Below are 14,940 nucleotides of genomic sequence, written 5' to 3' on the forward strand. Positions count from 1 at the left end.
GGTGTTCTTCCAGATGGGTTTAAAGTGGAGACAAACAAACTGTGATTGCATTCACTATACTTTTGGCACGCAGACTTATTTTGCTAAAGTGGAAGAATCCTAACTCTCCTCTTTTAAGTCAGTGGGAAACCGATGTTTTATGTTATATGAAATTGGAAAAAATCAAATTCTCAGTTAGAGGATCTGTACAGAACTTTTTCAAAACCTGGCAGGATCTAATCAATATTTTAGAGTAAGCTCTTAAAGCACTGAGGAAGCAATTCTGCCTGCATTTCTTTTTCTTCTCCATTCATTTCTATTGCCCTATTAAACTAATCAATTTAGGTATATTTACAGGCTTTAAGTTTCCATTGGCCATGCTCTCTTTCTCAGGGGTGGGGGTTGATTTGTTTTCAATCCTATTTTTTGTAAAAATTGATCTATTTGTATGGAATGATTACAATAAAATTAATATAATTAAAAAAAAAAATCTCAAAGTAGCATTGGAATCATTAGATGGAAAGATTTTCTCATCAGAGTGGATGGCCAGTAGACACTACATTAGAATACAGAAGGGTCCAGTTGTCCAAGGTCTCCAGGATTGTAACTGTGTCTGACTTTGCCTTTGACTTTTTCTTTCACAATTTTAATCTTCTCTATTGTTAACTTGCCATAGTTCATCATTTCATAAATGGACAGATTTTGCTTGTCTCCGTTTATGTTAAACAGTTTCTACTTTGTCTTCTGCATTTTTTAACAAATTTGTATCTTTATATGTACTAATTCTATATTTAGTAATTAGTATAATCTATACTTGTATTTAATCTGAGAATTTCTTCACAGCACTCAGTGCCTGCACTCAATGAAGTATGCTATACAAAAAATAAGTTACATTATATTGTATTGCTGGTTGCATGCCAGACTAACTCTTACCTTGTCAAACTTTGTAAAGACTCAGTTGTTACCCCAGAGCTTCATCTTCAGTTTATTCACAAGTATTCAGTGGATTTCATCAGATCATTTTTAAAGTTTTACAGTGCTGCTCCATGATAAGACATCTTAACACTGGGTACATTATTTTGGTTATCAAAAAGGTTGAACCTAACAGTTCACAACAAAAGTAGACAAATCTCTTACCAAGGTGTTATACAGAAAGAGAAAACGAAAGGTAGTCATCACTAGTAAAAAGGATGTGCATACTAAGAATAAGTGGGTGATTCAAAATAGGTATTTCCCCTAAGACGTTCTCTCACAGATGTCTACTCATCATCCTCACAACAATGAATGCTTAGTACTGGCTCCAGCAAGCTTATTAAAATATTTCCAGGAAGTGTGATTCACCTTTACCCATAATTTCCTGAAAAGTCAGTCAGTCATTATCCAACCCGCTATATCCTAACTACAGGGTCACAGGGGTCTGCTGGAGCCAATCCCAGCCAAGTCCTAAGGCTGGACTTGGGTGCAAGGCAGGAACAAATCCCCGGGCAGGGCGCCAGCACACTCACACACACACACATGCACACACTAGGGACAATTTAGGATCACCAATGCACATAACCTATGGACTGTGGGAGGAAACCAGAGCACCCGGAGGACACCCACAGGGAGAACATGCAAACTCCACGCAGGGAGGTCCCAGGAAGCGAACCCAGGTCTCCTTACTGCGAGGCAGCAGCGCTACCACTGCGCCACCGTGCCGCCTCCCTGAAAAGTTATTTAAATAATTGTGGTGGAAGGTCCAGCTGCCTGGATTCTAAGGTGCTATGTAAGTAAATAGATAGATTATGGGGAGTGTTTTGTAGGTTTTGTCAAAAGGAAACACTTGGGGGGGGATGAAGGTACAACACTATTGCTAATATATGATTTGTTTCTGTTCTTAGAGTGGAGGAAGAGTCCCCAAATGATCTGTGACATCACTTCTGTCACAATGACTCAAGCCACGTCCCTTTCAGTTCCACCGCTAATTATTAGACATCCACTCTTTAACTTTTGAATAAGCACAGAGCTCCATCGCTGTAAGCCTTTTTTCACTTAGCTGATGGGGCCATTTTTTTACTCTTACATATTTTCTGCCTTTTCTTTTGTCCTTTGGACTCCATCATTAAACAGGTCATCCTCTGGGTCCACATGCCTCTTTCTGAACCTATGTTATTATTTACGATAGATAGATAGATAGATAGATAGATAGATAGATAGATAGATAGATAGATAGATAGATAGATAGATAGATAGATCCTAAAGAGAAACTGGATAAATAAATAAATAAAACACATAAATAATCAAATTAAGATATTGGTCCTTCTTACCCTCAGATTAATGTGGTACCCTGTGACATTGTCATCATCTTTGAAATACAGCAATATACAGTACAATACATTTAAATGCTAGGTAAACTAATACCTTGAAACCTGCTACTAGGAATATGTATCAGTTATGACCTGTCTATAATTAAAAAGCAACACCACAAGTTTAGAAAATAGCCTTAATGTGAAAAAGAACAACACAATAATGTGGAAAGAACATGTAGACTACACACACTGTACCAGCTTAACACAAGACTCTAGAGCTATCTAGTAGCAGTGCTATTATGTTTGATAGACCACAAGAGGCCAGAAAAAATTGAAAAAAATATTTTCTAAATACCTGTTATTTCTGCATCTTGGACTATTTGTTTCTTTGAAATGTAAACTCCACTATGCAACTAGTTTCCTTTCCATTAAGTGAAAGGAGCATATGTAAGACTTTTCTGGTGGCTTTTTCAAATTTAAAGCTGTCAGGTGGTCCTCTTTAGTGTTGGGTGAAGATCAAGGTACCATTCTGCCCCATTCTGATCAGCATAAAGTCTAGTGTTCGATGCATTCCTCATATTTGTCTGCTTTCTTGTTTCTTTTTTTAAGTACTGTGGCCACTTTCAGCAGGAAACAGGCTGAACAGATGATTATGTCATCCATGTAGGTGGCCCTATAGATTCTATGGAGTTGTAGCAATCTATCCACCAGACATTGGAAGGTTGCCAGCATTTTTTTCCTTGGTGGATTCCATTAAGGCGATTTGCTGATAACTCTTTTTGTCATATCAAGGGTAGTTAAATACTGAGCTTTTCCAAGTCTAACAAGGAGGCACGGATTAAGAGTCAAAACTAGAGACCTAGACGAAAGAAATCATTTGAAAACTGCCTTCTACAATTGCTTTTTGGAATGAGTAAAATCAGATTAGACCAGGGGTTTAAGCTTTCCTCTATCACCCCTTGTTTTAGAATTGTTTTTATTTCCAGCTCCACCTCTACCTAGTTTGCCTTCGATTCCCACATCATGACTCCCAGATCAATCATAATGTTGTTCAAAAAAGTCTGTCTATATTTGGTAAATGGCAACATCCCCGACAGAGGCTGGTTGATTCCAACTTTTTTTCTTCAGAGGGCTTTAACTATATGCTCAATTTAATTAAAAGGAATGAGCAAAATGAGAGCCACCTGTCCTGTAGTCAGGTGGAGGCCCCTCCCTTTCCCTCCAGTTTCAGTAGGTTGATATGGTAAACTCTTTGGACTGTCAATTTGGTTGACAGACTAAATAATCCACCAATTCCCAACCTTTACGATTTTCGCATTGCCTTTGCCAACAAGCTTGAATGGGTAGTTGGAATCAATACCATAACACAATCCCCTGGTTGAAACTCCTTGTGTGCTGTCCCACTGTTGTAAATCCCAGCTTGTGCTCACTGTGGTATGCTTATGGTGCTTCTTCATCAGTGGCTGTATTTTTGAAAACCAATTGCCTAATTGTGTAATGTATTCAGTTATGTAAAATGAGGGCTGGGTTCCAGATTCCCAACCCTTTTTTACTAAGTCAAGAAGTGTGTGAGGCTGTGTTCCACACAAGAATTCGAAGGGGAGAACTCTGCAGTGGCCTGTGGGACTTTCCTTGAAGGTGAACAAAACAAGGGGGAGGAGCTGGTCCCAGTCTCTCCTGTACTCTTCTAAAATGTTTCACAGCATCTGTTTTAGCATTTATTTGAAACGCTTAATCAGCCCATCTTTCTGGAGGTGGTAAGCAGGTGTCTTGAGATGTTTCATTCTGAGCAGTTTGGCAACCTCCCTGAATGTATCCAAGGTCAACAGACTCTCTTGGTTTGTTTTGACTTCTTCAGGGATTTCAACATGCACAAATTCCCCCACAAGTTCCTAAGCAATATTTTTTGAAATAGTCTCCTGGAAATTGCTTTGGATATTGGGTAGCATAGTCCATGAACACCAATGTATACTTATACTCTTGGTTCTAGTGGATCAATGATACCCACCACAATTCATTCAAATGGAATGTCAGTAATGGCAGCAGTACTAACGGAGCACACTCTTTGTGTGTAGTGAGACAAAGTTTACTTTTGGGGCAAAAATCTCTGTACCTCCTTGTTTATCCAAGGCAAATCCTTTTCAGGGTCCTGTCTGTACATAAATGAGCACCCATGGGATTTGCCTGAGCCAGCTCACATATTTCCCATCTAAATAAGTGGGAAATCATGTGTTGGCAGCATGTTTTGCCTTGATACTCAGCTACCCAGTATAACAAACCATCATCAATCAGGAAATGTGGGCAGGCATTTAGTTGGTGGCTGTCTGGCCATTTTTGAAACTACATCATTTCATGCCAGTGAATCATTGTTCCATTGCTTATGCTTAAACAAAGTGGGCAATAGGGTATACTGTAGCTGCAGAGAAGCAAAAGTATCGGGCAGGACTTTGAGCCATGATGCCAACTTCATGGCTGCCTCTGCTGACAATGTGGTAAATGCAGCACCATCACAAGTCTAGAAGTCAGCAACCATACACAGGGTATACATGCCTTTTTCTGGTCTCTTGTATGGTGGGGAGCCATCGAGAGATTAATTTGTTTCTTTTACCACCAGGCTCCACTTTCCTTCATGATGTAGTGTACACTCGCTACTTTTATTTTCAGAACATTATCAATCTAGTATCACCAGATATGTTGGGGTAAGCAGAACTGCAACTTTCAGGATTACAGTGAAACCCTGAAATGAGATGGAACATGATGTAGTCTGATAACACTGTGTCTCACCATGGATACAGGTTAGACTGATCCTTTTTCCATCATATTGTTTCAAACAAATGTAACGGTGCACAAGAATGGCAGTGTTAATGTCCAAATCAATCAGAGCCAACAGAGTATAGCCAATAAATATTGTAATACCCGCAAACAGTAGTGAGAGGGGGATAGTTACTACCCAAAAAAGACATAAATCGTTTGCAACTAGTGCAGAATGCAGCTGCTAGAATCCTAACTAGGAAAAGAAAATCCGAACACATTTCTCCAGTTTTAATGTCACTACACTGGTTACCTGTGTCATTCAGGATTGACTTTAAAATTCTGCTTATGGTTTATAAAGCCTTAAATAATCTCTCCCCATCTTATATATCAGAATGTCTGACACCTTATATTCCAAATCGTAACCTTAGATCCTCAAATGAGTGTCTCCTTAGAATTTCAAGAACAAAGCTTAAAAGAAGTGGTGAGGCGGCCTTCTGCTGTTATGCACCTAAAATCTGGAATAGCCTGCCAATAGGAATTCACCAGGCTAATACAGTAGAGCACTTTAAAACACTGCTGAAAACACATTACTTTACCATGGCCTTCTCATAGCTTCACCTTCATTTAATCCTGATACTCTGTATATCCAATTCATTATAATAACTATTCATGGTGGCTCTAAAATCTATACTAACCCCTACTCTCTCTTCTGTTTCTTTTCCCGGTTTTCTGTGGTGGCGACCTGTGCCATCACCACCTAATCAAAGCACCGTGATGTCCTACATTGATGGATTAAAAGCCAGAAGTCTACATGACCATCATCATCATGTCCTTCCAAGAGAACCCTAAATACAAAGAGGACTATTTCATTTATGTTAGGTAGAATGTCCAGAGGGGACTGGGCAGTCTAATGGTCTGGAATCCCTACAGATTTTATTTTTTCTCCAGCCGTCTGGAGTTTTTTTGTTTTTTTCTCTCCCCCCTGGCCATTGGACCTTACTATTATTCTATGTTAATTAATGTTGACTTATTTTGTTTTCTTATTGTGTCTTTTATTTTTCTATTCTTTATTATGTAAAGAAAGCACTTTGAGCTACTGTTTGTATGAAAATGTGCTATATAAATAAATGTTGTTGTTGTTGTAGTTACCAACATCTTACAATACCTGCAGGCGAAAGATCATCCAATGATGAATCAATTGGCTCATCAAACTGATTGTACTGCAGTTAGGTACAATGTCCCTCATCTCTCCAAACTTGTAACAGTGGGGTGGATTGGACAATTGGTCTTTTCCCCAGCTCCAAATTGATACTATTATTTCTCTGACACAGATTTTTGTGTTCATGAGGGCCAAGGTTTTCTGTGACCATCCTGCTATTCAGATTGGAGTGCTATGCAGTGCCTCTCAAAAACACCCACCAGCTCCTCCATTTGTCCAGGAAAGGTAGTAGACGGGCTGAGGCAAATTATCATGCAGCGCATGTGCTAAATAGTCACACATACTGTAACTAGCTATACCACCTTCTTTATGGTATTTTGTCTTGGCCATAACCAACACACTGATTTGCCCAATATATCGAAGGCTTGAGAATAGCCTGATTTGTCTGGATCAAAGCGTCAGTCATAGCAATGCTGTACTTGGTTGTTTGGCACTAACCAGTACGTCATGATGATGTTTTTCTTGAGAAGGGTGCAATTTATAGCTGTTATCTGTTCTATATTTAATTAAGTCTACTTGAGCCTCTCCAGTCAAGAAGGGTGCCAGAATCTGTGCCCAATCTCCTGTTGGCCATTTATATTATGCTGTATACTTTCAAAAAAAACCAAAAACACTTTAATGTTATTACAAGCAAAGAGTACCTTTGGTGATCCCAGTGCACATTCAGCTCTCAATGCTACTTGGGTATTTATTTAAGCTTCTGCCTTCTGTGAATTCAATATGCTGGTTTGCTGCTTGTAGCTGCAGCTGTCGAACTTGCTCATCCGTCTTTCGAATGACATCAGTGAGGTCCATAGGGTCAGACATGTTGAGAAGTCTGAGTTGAAAAGTCGGCTGAAAACCCTTTATAATCAGCTGGAAAATTAAACTACAACCTAAGCTGTCAAAAAGCAAATGAAGAGGTTCCTAGTGGCCAGGAAGGTGTCCAGGTTCAGAATGAATGCTAACTTCTAGCGGCAGTGGTCCTTTTTTAACATGAGTTTGGAAGGGGTGGTATTTGGTGTAGGAAGTAGAAGTGAGGTAATGAAGCTTTTGTTTTTGAAGCATTTGGAGTGTGAACAGAGAGGAAGAATGCATTAGTATTGTCACACTTTCTTACCTTACTAGAGCCCTGAAGATGACTCTGACATGCTTGTACCTGCAAGCTGTATATACAGTATATGAACATTTTCTATCTTACTTATGAAGTTCAGTGTCATTAGGAGTGTATTCCAGCAACAGTTGTCGTAAGAAATAACAGTACAATGCAGTGCACACTTTAGAATACCCACGTGTACTTAATTATTCTGGGCCAGTTTAGAGTCTGCAGCTAACTTAACCTGCATGTCTATGGGTTGTGGGAGGAATACTGGAACAGCCAGGGGAATAACAGACAAAACAGATGCAGAGACCAGACTCAGATCTAAACCATGTCGCCTGGAACTGAGAAACAAAGTATACTAATAGGCATTTGACAACCTTGAGCTACCATAACACATTAAATATGCCTTGGTGTATAAATTTCACATGTGTCTGCAGTTATACAGGGGGTTGGTTTTTGGACAGTCACGCTTCTTCTTATGAGAATTCCCATCATATGAACATTTGATAATCTTGCCATAAATGCCCAGAGGGATTGGGGTCTTGTGACTGGTCTAATACTATACAAACACACATACATACACAACACCTGCTCATTAACATAAACAGCATGCACTTCCTAACAGCCAACTTACTATGTGCAGAGGTTTAATTGTTATTGACCAAAACATTATAACAGGCAAGGTGTCTGACCTAAGTGATTTTGACCATGGTCTATGCACCACTGCATCTCAGAAACAACTGCCCTTTCAGGATTTTCTTGTGCTACAGTCTCTTAAAGTTTAGAGAGGATGGGCTTTAAACAAAAAAAATTAGTTCTGTTTTTAATAATAGGAGAAAAACGGTCAGAATTGGACAAGCTAACATTAATGGCTTCAGACAACAGCACTTTTTTCAACAGTGGTGTGAGAAGGGAGAGAGGGTGTACACAGAAAAATTAACTACTAGTGAAAGAGCTGAAAGTTCAAATCATAAACAGGCAATGCCCAAATGAGATTTGAATCCTTCAATCAGAAGAGAGCCAGTATAGCTAACCGCGGCGTCACCTTGTTTCTAAACAAAAAACACAAAGAAAAGACGGACAGGCACGACACACGTGGCGAGTGACGAGACAAACTTCCTGACGGACGGGAAGTGGGCGGAGCTCGGGCGGGGCAGCCAGGGGGCGGGGTATCTTGTGAAACCAATGTACAGTACAAACTTTTTTTGAAAAGTTTTGTAAGGTGAGACTAATTTTATCTGAGGAATTATACCGTGTTTGTGAAATGGCCCGTGGAAAGTAACCATATTATTACAGCGGAGAAAAAAAAGAAAGAAAGGAGTGTAACCAACGACAGAACCCGAAAGGAAGCCGTAAAGTTATAGTTGGTAAGTAGACACGCCGGCCGCGTCTTATGCGAGGAATCAAATCGGAATCACTGGCAGCGGAGGGAGTCTATCGTGTAAGCATAACCCACGCGTGTCTCCTTACACGTTTACGTAAAAACTGATGTGGCACGCATTTATAGTCCGTCAGTTAGTAGAAATCAACTTGGAAGATCTGTCGACATTATTGGGGAATGGAGGTAGTTAAGGCAGTGTTGTTAAGGTTTCACCAGGAAATAACGCTGAAGAAGTGGGATAAGGGAAAAAGCCCTGTTACTATGCTCGCTCGCTTGGGGTCCGACCATCTTTAGAAACAGAAATACAAAAATTAAGTCCGCGGACGCTTCTTTGTGTAGCCTGATGAAGAAAATGTTGACAGAAACGCGCCTGCCTGTAATGCCCTCAGGTTGCACAAATGGTCAGACGATTCTAAAATGAAATAACTCTTTCTTTTGCTTCTTGACCCCCAGCCAGCAGTCAGGCAGCTTGCCTACTTAGATGCCACTAGTTGGCATCTGTTAAAGCTGTCTTTGCTCTGTCACAATAGTTTATTGATTGCCTTCAGAGTGTCCGATATTTCAACTCCAATTCTTTTGCTGATATTTGATACCCCGGTTGAGGTAGGAACAACCGCAGCTAAACAGCCCAATATAGAAAACGAGGGCGGGTTGCATTTCCCCATGAAGCTGCCTGTCACTTTCGTACAGACTTTTCGCCTAGAACTGTTTGCTTTTTCGCTTTCGGGCCTTCTTGCTCATTTCGGTCAGGAATAACCGATAGAAATTAATGGATAGCCTATCTCAGGTAGCGTGACCTGCCCTCCGTAAGGCATCGGGTGGCAATCTTGTGTACGGTCAAGGGCAGAATGAATGGAACACTACAGTAGAAGTGTTGGCTGCAAAAGACTTACGAGTGTGTAACACTCGTTTGAAGTGCGATGTGTGTTAATAATAATAATCAAGCATTATTTGATATGGCGCCTTATGCCCCCAGCGATGAGTAACAGTTTTGTGAACTGCCTTGTAACATTGCCCACAGTCGAAGGGGCTGTGTAAAATCAAGCTTGACTGGTGGGTGCAAAACACTTAATGTTAGAGCAGTAGAAGAATGTGCATTTCAACACGTGGCATCTTAAGATTTCAAAGGCCATGGTTATCAGTTCAATGGAATTTGTTGCTGCAAATCAAAACATGCCTTACTGCAAGGACAAGGCATTGTTTTAGCACGTTTATCTATCCGTGAAATATTTCCAAGTCAAAACTGGTTTATATCAAGAGTAAGATCTATCAATATAGTATATTTAATAGTAAATAGGTATATTTAAAATCTTTCATTTTGTTAAGCTACAATTATAGAGAACTGAATTGGCCTCATTAACTGACCAAGCAAACTTTATTTTTTTGTTACCAGGCACAGGGCTAAGTTAATCCCCATACTGCACCCACATTTTCCAGGAATTGCTACCTTGGCACCATGAGGTGTAAGGCAGGAACTAACCTTGGATAGTGCAATAGTCTGTCCCGTGGTGCACTCGCATTTGTGCCTACACTTAGTCATGCTGGGGCAAATTAGCATCGTCACCTAACTTAAAATGCATTTTTTTAGAAAACATTAGTATCCATTGAGCCTGGGCAAACTACGGTTGCATACAGTGCTGCTGCTAGGTTATTTTGCGACCTAGGCAAAGTTTTTAATGCACCAACTGACTGTTCGGTAGCTAACCCATGTGGCTTGCCCCCAAGACCGCTTATGATCTGCACCCAGGTTCCCCTTAATTGTGGCATCGACCCTGGGTACATACAGACAATAACCAGGTGAAGAATCTAATTCATAGTCCAGAAACCATAATGCAGAATCTGTTATCACTTGCCGACTATACTTTCTTAGAAGGTTGGCATCCTTCAACATCTGCAGTAAGATGCTGCAGATGTTCTACCAGACGGTTGTGGCAAGTGCCCTCTTCTACGCGGTGGTGTGCTGGGGAGGCAGCATAAAGAAGGATGTCTTACGCCTGGACAAACTTGTTAAGAAGACAGGCTCTATTATAGGAGTAAAGCTGGACAGTTTAACATCTGTAGCAGAGCAACGGGCACTAAGCAAGCTCCTGTTAATCTTGAAGAATCCACTGCATCCACTTAACAGTGTCATCTCCAGGCAGAGTAGCAGCTTCAGTGACAGACTTTTGTCACTGCCTTGCTCCACTGACTGACTGAGGAGATCGTTCCTCCCCTACACTATGCGACTCTTCAATTCCACCCGGGGGAGTAAATGCTAACATTATTCAAAGTTATTGTCTATTTTTACATGCATTTGTATTACTCTTTAATTTAATATATTTTTTTTGTGTCAGTATGTGCTGGATTATGTGAATTTCCCCTTGGGATTCTATCTATCTATCTATCTATCTATCTATCTATCTATCTATCTATCTATCTATCTATCTATCTATCTATCTATCTATCTATCTATCTATCTATCTATCTATCTATCTACTTTGTCATTCAAGTGCTGTGGAAGATTGTTGAAATATGTGATTGATCACAGGGTTTACTCACTGTAAGAAAAAAAAAAGTTGTTAAGCAGCCACTCAGTGACAGAATCATTACGGTAGGTATGCAAGAGTTATTTACAAAATGAAGTAATCAGTCCTATCCTGACATCCACCCAACCTTTACTAAATTCACTTAATTCAGATCAGGATACAGACTCTTCAGAGCTTAGCATGGGTATAATACATTCAAATTCATTACAGAAAAATTGGGTTTGTGGTGCAGTTGGCACATTAACGCTTACAGATATGAGTGACTTTGCATTACCACAAATGGATTGCTGAATACTTTGGAAGGTTTAGGCCTTGTTCAGCCAGAGCCTACACTTAAGTATTTCTTACTGTTGCATAGCTTTGTGCACCTGGGTGGTGTGCAGAATTAAATAGTCAACAGTTGTGATGATAGTTGCTTTTTCACGTTTCCTCTCTGTGTCTAGTAGAATCTGCAGTATCATCTTCTAGATCTTCATCTCACAAGTTGCCGGAGACGATTATCTGGTTCAGCAGGCAGCAAGAGAGGACCTGATGCTTATGTTAATTCTTTGTTTATCATCCTTGCAGATTTGGCAATGGTTTGCAACTCCTGAGGGGAAAATTCTTTGCATAGTTTACTGCGTCTTAACTTGCTTGCCCAGTGAGTCACAGTTGTCTTCTGAGACTGCAGTTTTTAATTGAGATAAAGGAAAGAAGAAATGTAGGTTTTTAGCATTACGTTACTTGAGATTATCACTAGATACTGGAACCCTTGCCTGTCTTTTTTCCATTTTATTTGAACAATCATTAATATATCCATCTTTATATTCTATAGCACCTTACACAGCAATCTCTTTCCCTTTTCATTTTATAAAGCAAACAAGCAAGAACATAATATAAGTACACTATGTAACACTTTTTCAAAGCTATTAAATTAACTCTCAAGCAAAAGTATCAAAAAGTAATATCACTAGGCAGATTATAAACAACAGCTGATGGTGTATATCAGACCAAGATGCATGCTTAAAATGCAAATTTAATAAACTGCTAGTCTCTATACTGTAATATTTGAACCTGTGATCAATTTTACTGTAAAGGTGTAAATGTTTAAAAAATAAACATTCCCAGACCTGCTTTTACCAGAGTGCAAGAGGTTATCTTGCTGTTGCTAGGTGTAAAGCAGGATCAACCTGGGCTGGGACACCAATTTATCGCAAGGAACACTTATGCACCCAGTTTCATATTAAGTCAGTTTATAGATGCCAGGTTTATATACCCCTGGATTAAAGATCGTACTGTAACAGGTTTTTAAACTTTTGTGGTTTTCAGTAGCAAAGTCTAGTCTTAAGGATTTAACAAATGAATCAGTAAAGCTGATCCAGCAGGAATAATTGTTCCAGTTAAATATCAAATCAAATATCAAAGACATTGTTGAAAGTTAAGGTAAAGTGCTTCTAAGATTAAAGTTAGGAAGTATGTCTTAATACAAAGGGTTGTGGGAATCTGGATCAAAGTATTAATTTATGTAGCTGAGGAAAAACATTTTAAGAAGTAACTGGATGAGATATTGGGACAACGTAACTATTAGGTAACGAAAACAGCTTGAATGGCTAAATGGTTTCCTCTTATGTAGTAGAAAACTAGAATATCTGTAGAAAGACAAGAAGCACACTATGAGAAAGTGCAAATTCCACATATGTAGGTGTAGTACTGGGAATTAAACCCTCTAAAGGTGTAAGGTGTTGACTCTCTCCTAATTACTATGCCTTCAATAAGTAAAACAACACATATCATATACAGCATATTTTTATTTTATTTCAATTTGCGTAATGTTTGCTTTACAAGAGTTTAGGCACAGTATTTTACCATCCCTTTACAAGGCACACTCAGCAACCACACCCATAGTCATTCATTTTGGGCCTGTTGAGCCTGGAATTTACGTGTTCTTTTGATGGGTGCCCCAGAGTGTGCTGATTAGCTTGAAATTATAGCACTGATGGGTTTGAGAAATCTAAGAGAACATCCTCATGAAAGCATTACAGTTTCAAGACTTAAACACAAAAGTCGACTCAAAAAGGTCAACTGAAGCATCAGAAGTGGTAACAGAGTTTACAAGCATTAATAGTTGATTCAGTTCAGTTTATTCTTCTATAGTGCTGTTCACTGAGACAGTCTCATAGTGTCTACTCCACTTTACAAATACAAAACTGTAGTAATGGACGTACAGTATCTGTAACCTTACAAAATTTGCATTGATTAGATGACATATTTCCTTAAATGAGCAGTACTAAGGAGAATTGTAAACTTTGGCCAAAATGTAATAGCAACAATACTAACAGAAGACTTGGCATTTTGGCCAGTTTATATTTATTAAAGGATCACCGGAAAGAAAACATCAACACATCTAGGACAGTTTATATGGTGTCTGCTGCTGCACACACTACATGATCTTCCTAAAAGTCCTGTCCCCTGTAGACTGGTGCTGGCCCCTGACCTGACGGAGTTTGGCTAGATGCTCTAAGGAAGTGGTTTCCCTGCACAGCAGCATTAGTGTTTTGTTTCTTTACAGCTGTATATGCTTAACCCATTGTTCCCTGCTGCCTTTCCTATTAAAGCTAATTTTTGTGATTCAGAATGTAGTCTCTTCACCTCACAAGTTCATTCTAGTCAGCTTCTCCAAGCTTGCAAGATAATGGAAGGGAGAGCTGAGGAGCTTATGCTGTGTAATACATAGGTATTGCGAGCCAGCCCTAACATCAGCAGGAAACATGGGGGTGTCTATTTATAACTGGTCAATTGCCACAGCCACACTTGATCAATTTTTATTTTGTGACTTGCTTTCATATTGCTTACTATGATAAGTTGATTTAATTAGGTTTAAAATCAAAAAAGAGTTCAATTAAAAGTTAGAGATAAATCCAATAAAAAAGCATTTTATACCTCATCATTTGATTGGAATGGTCAATGTGCAAGCTTTATTTGCACACGAGCTGATTTAGCGTATGATTTGAATATGAGGAACAATATCGTAGGGACCAGTGTTACAGTATTATTGAAGTATCAGGTTCTGACAAATGTTGTAATGTCTGTAATGGAGCGCATACTCACTGTTGTGACACTTTAGGATTATAAAAAAGCTGGTATATAAAAATAGACATACATGTACTTTATGGAGAAATATTCATTTGGACTAGGCCATCAAAATAATGTAATAATACATCTGGCACAGCCTACTGTGCACATCTAACGCAGCACAGACAGCTAAATGCACAATTATTGGTATTTAGTCAAATTAATGAGTGCTCCGATCGGAAGGCTTCCTAAATATGACCAGTAAAAACCACTCAATTAAATGAGAGCAAATCCCTAGTATTTTTATGTACTTATTTACTCGAATGGCAATAGTTAGGATTCAAATAGGAATCATAGCTGTAAAGGAAATGGAATGCAATTTAATTGGACATACCTTGTTATTTCTGCAGAAACTTTTTTCAAGTTATACTTAGTCAATATAAAATCTGCAGTCCTAAAATTAAATTAAAGCAAATATTCACAAGAGATTTCGGAAAACAAAAGAGAACTGAGCACATAGCCAAATATGTCCAAATTAAAGGCACAAGTGAAAGTAAATGTAAAAAAATAATGAAATAATAATGTCTTGTTTTCCACCGTGACAGAAGAGCTTATCTTGCGATTATGCATGTCATCTTTTGTAATGGGACAAATGACCCTAA

At 39.0% G+C, this 14,940-nt stretch overlaps 1 protein-coding gene across 2 annotated transcripts in view; it reads left to right on the plus strand.

Moving 5' to 3' along the window:
- The first annotated feature begins 8,478 nt into the window (after positions 1-8,478).
- Positions 8,479-14,940, plus strand: part of shc1 (SHC (Src homology 2 domain containing) transforming protein 1) — a 118,597-nt gene continuing 112,135 nt past the window's right edge. For both annotated transcript variants that reach the window (XM_039752138.1, XM_039752147.1), the window contains exon 1: positions 8,479-8,688. The gene's annotated coding sequence lies outside the window, so the exon portion shown is untranslated. The remainder of the gene's footprint in view (positions 8,689-14,940) is intronic.

The sequence above is a fragment of the Polypterus senegalus genome, chromosome 1 (assembly GCF_016835505.1).
Source record: "Polypterus senegalus isolate Bchr_013 chromosome 1, ASM1683550v1, whole genome shotgun sequence".
NCBI classification, from domain to species: Eukaryota; Metazoa; Chordata; class Cladistia; order Polypteriformes; family Polypteridae; genus Polypterus; species Polypterus senegalus.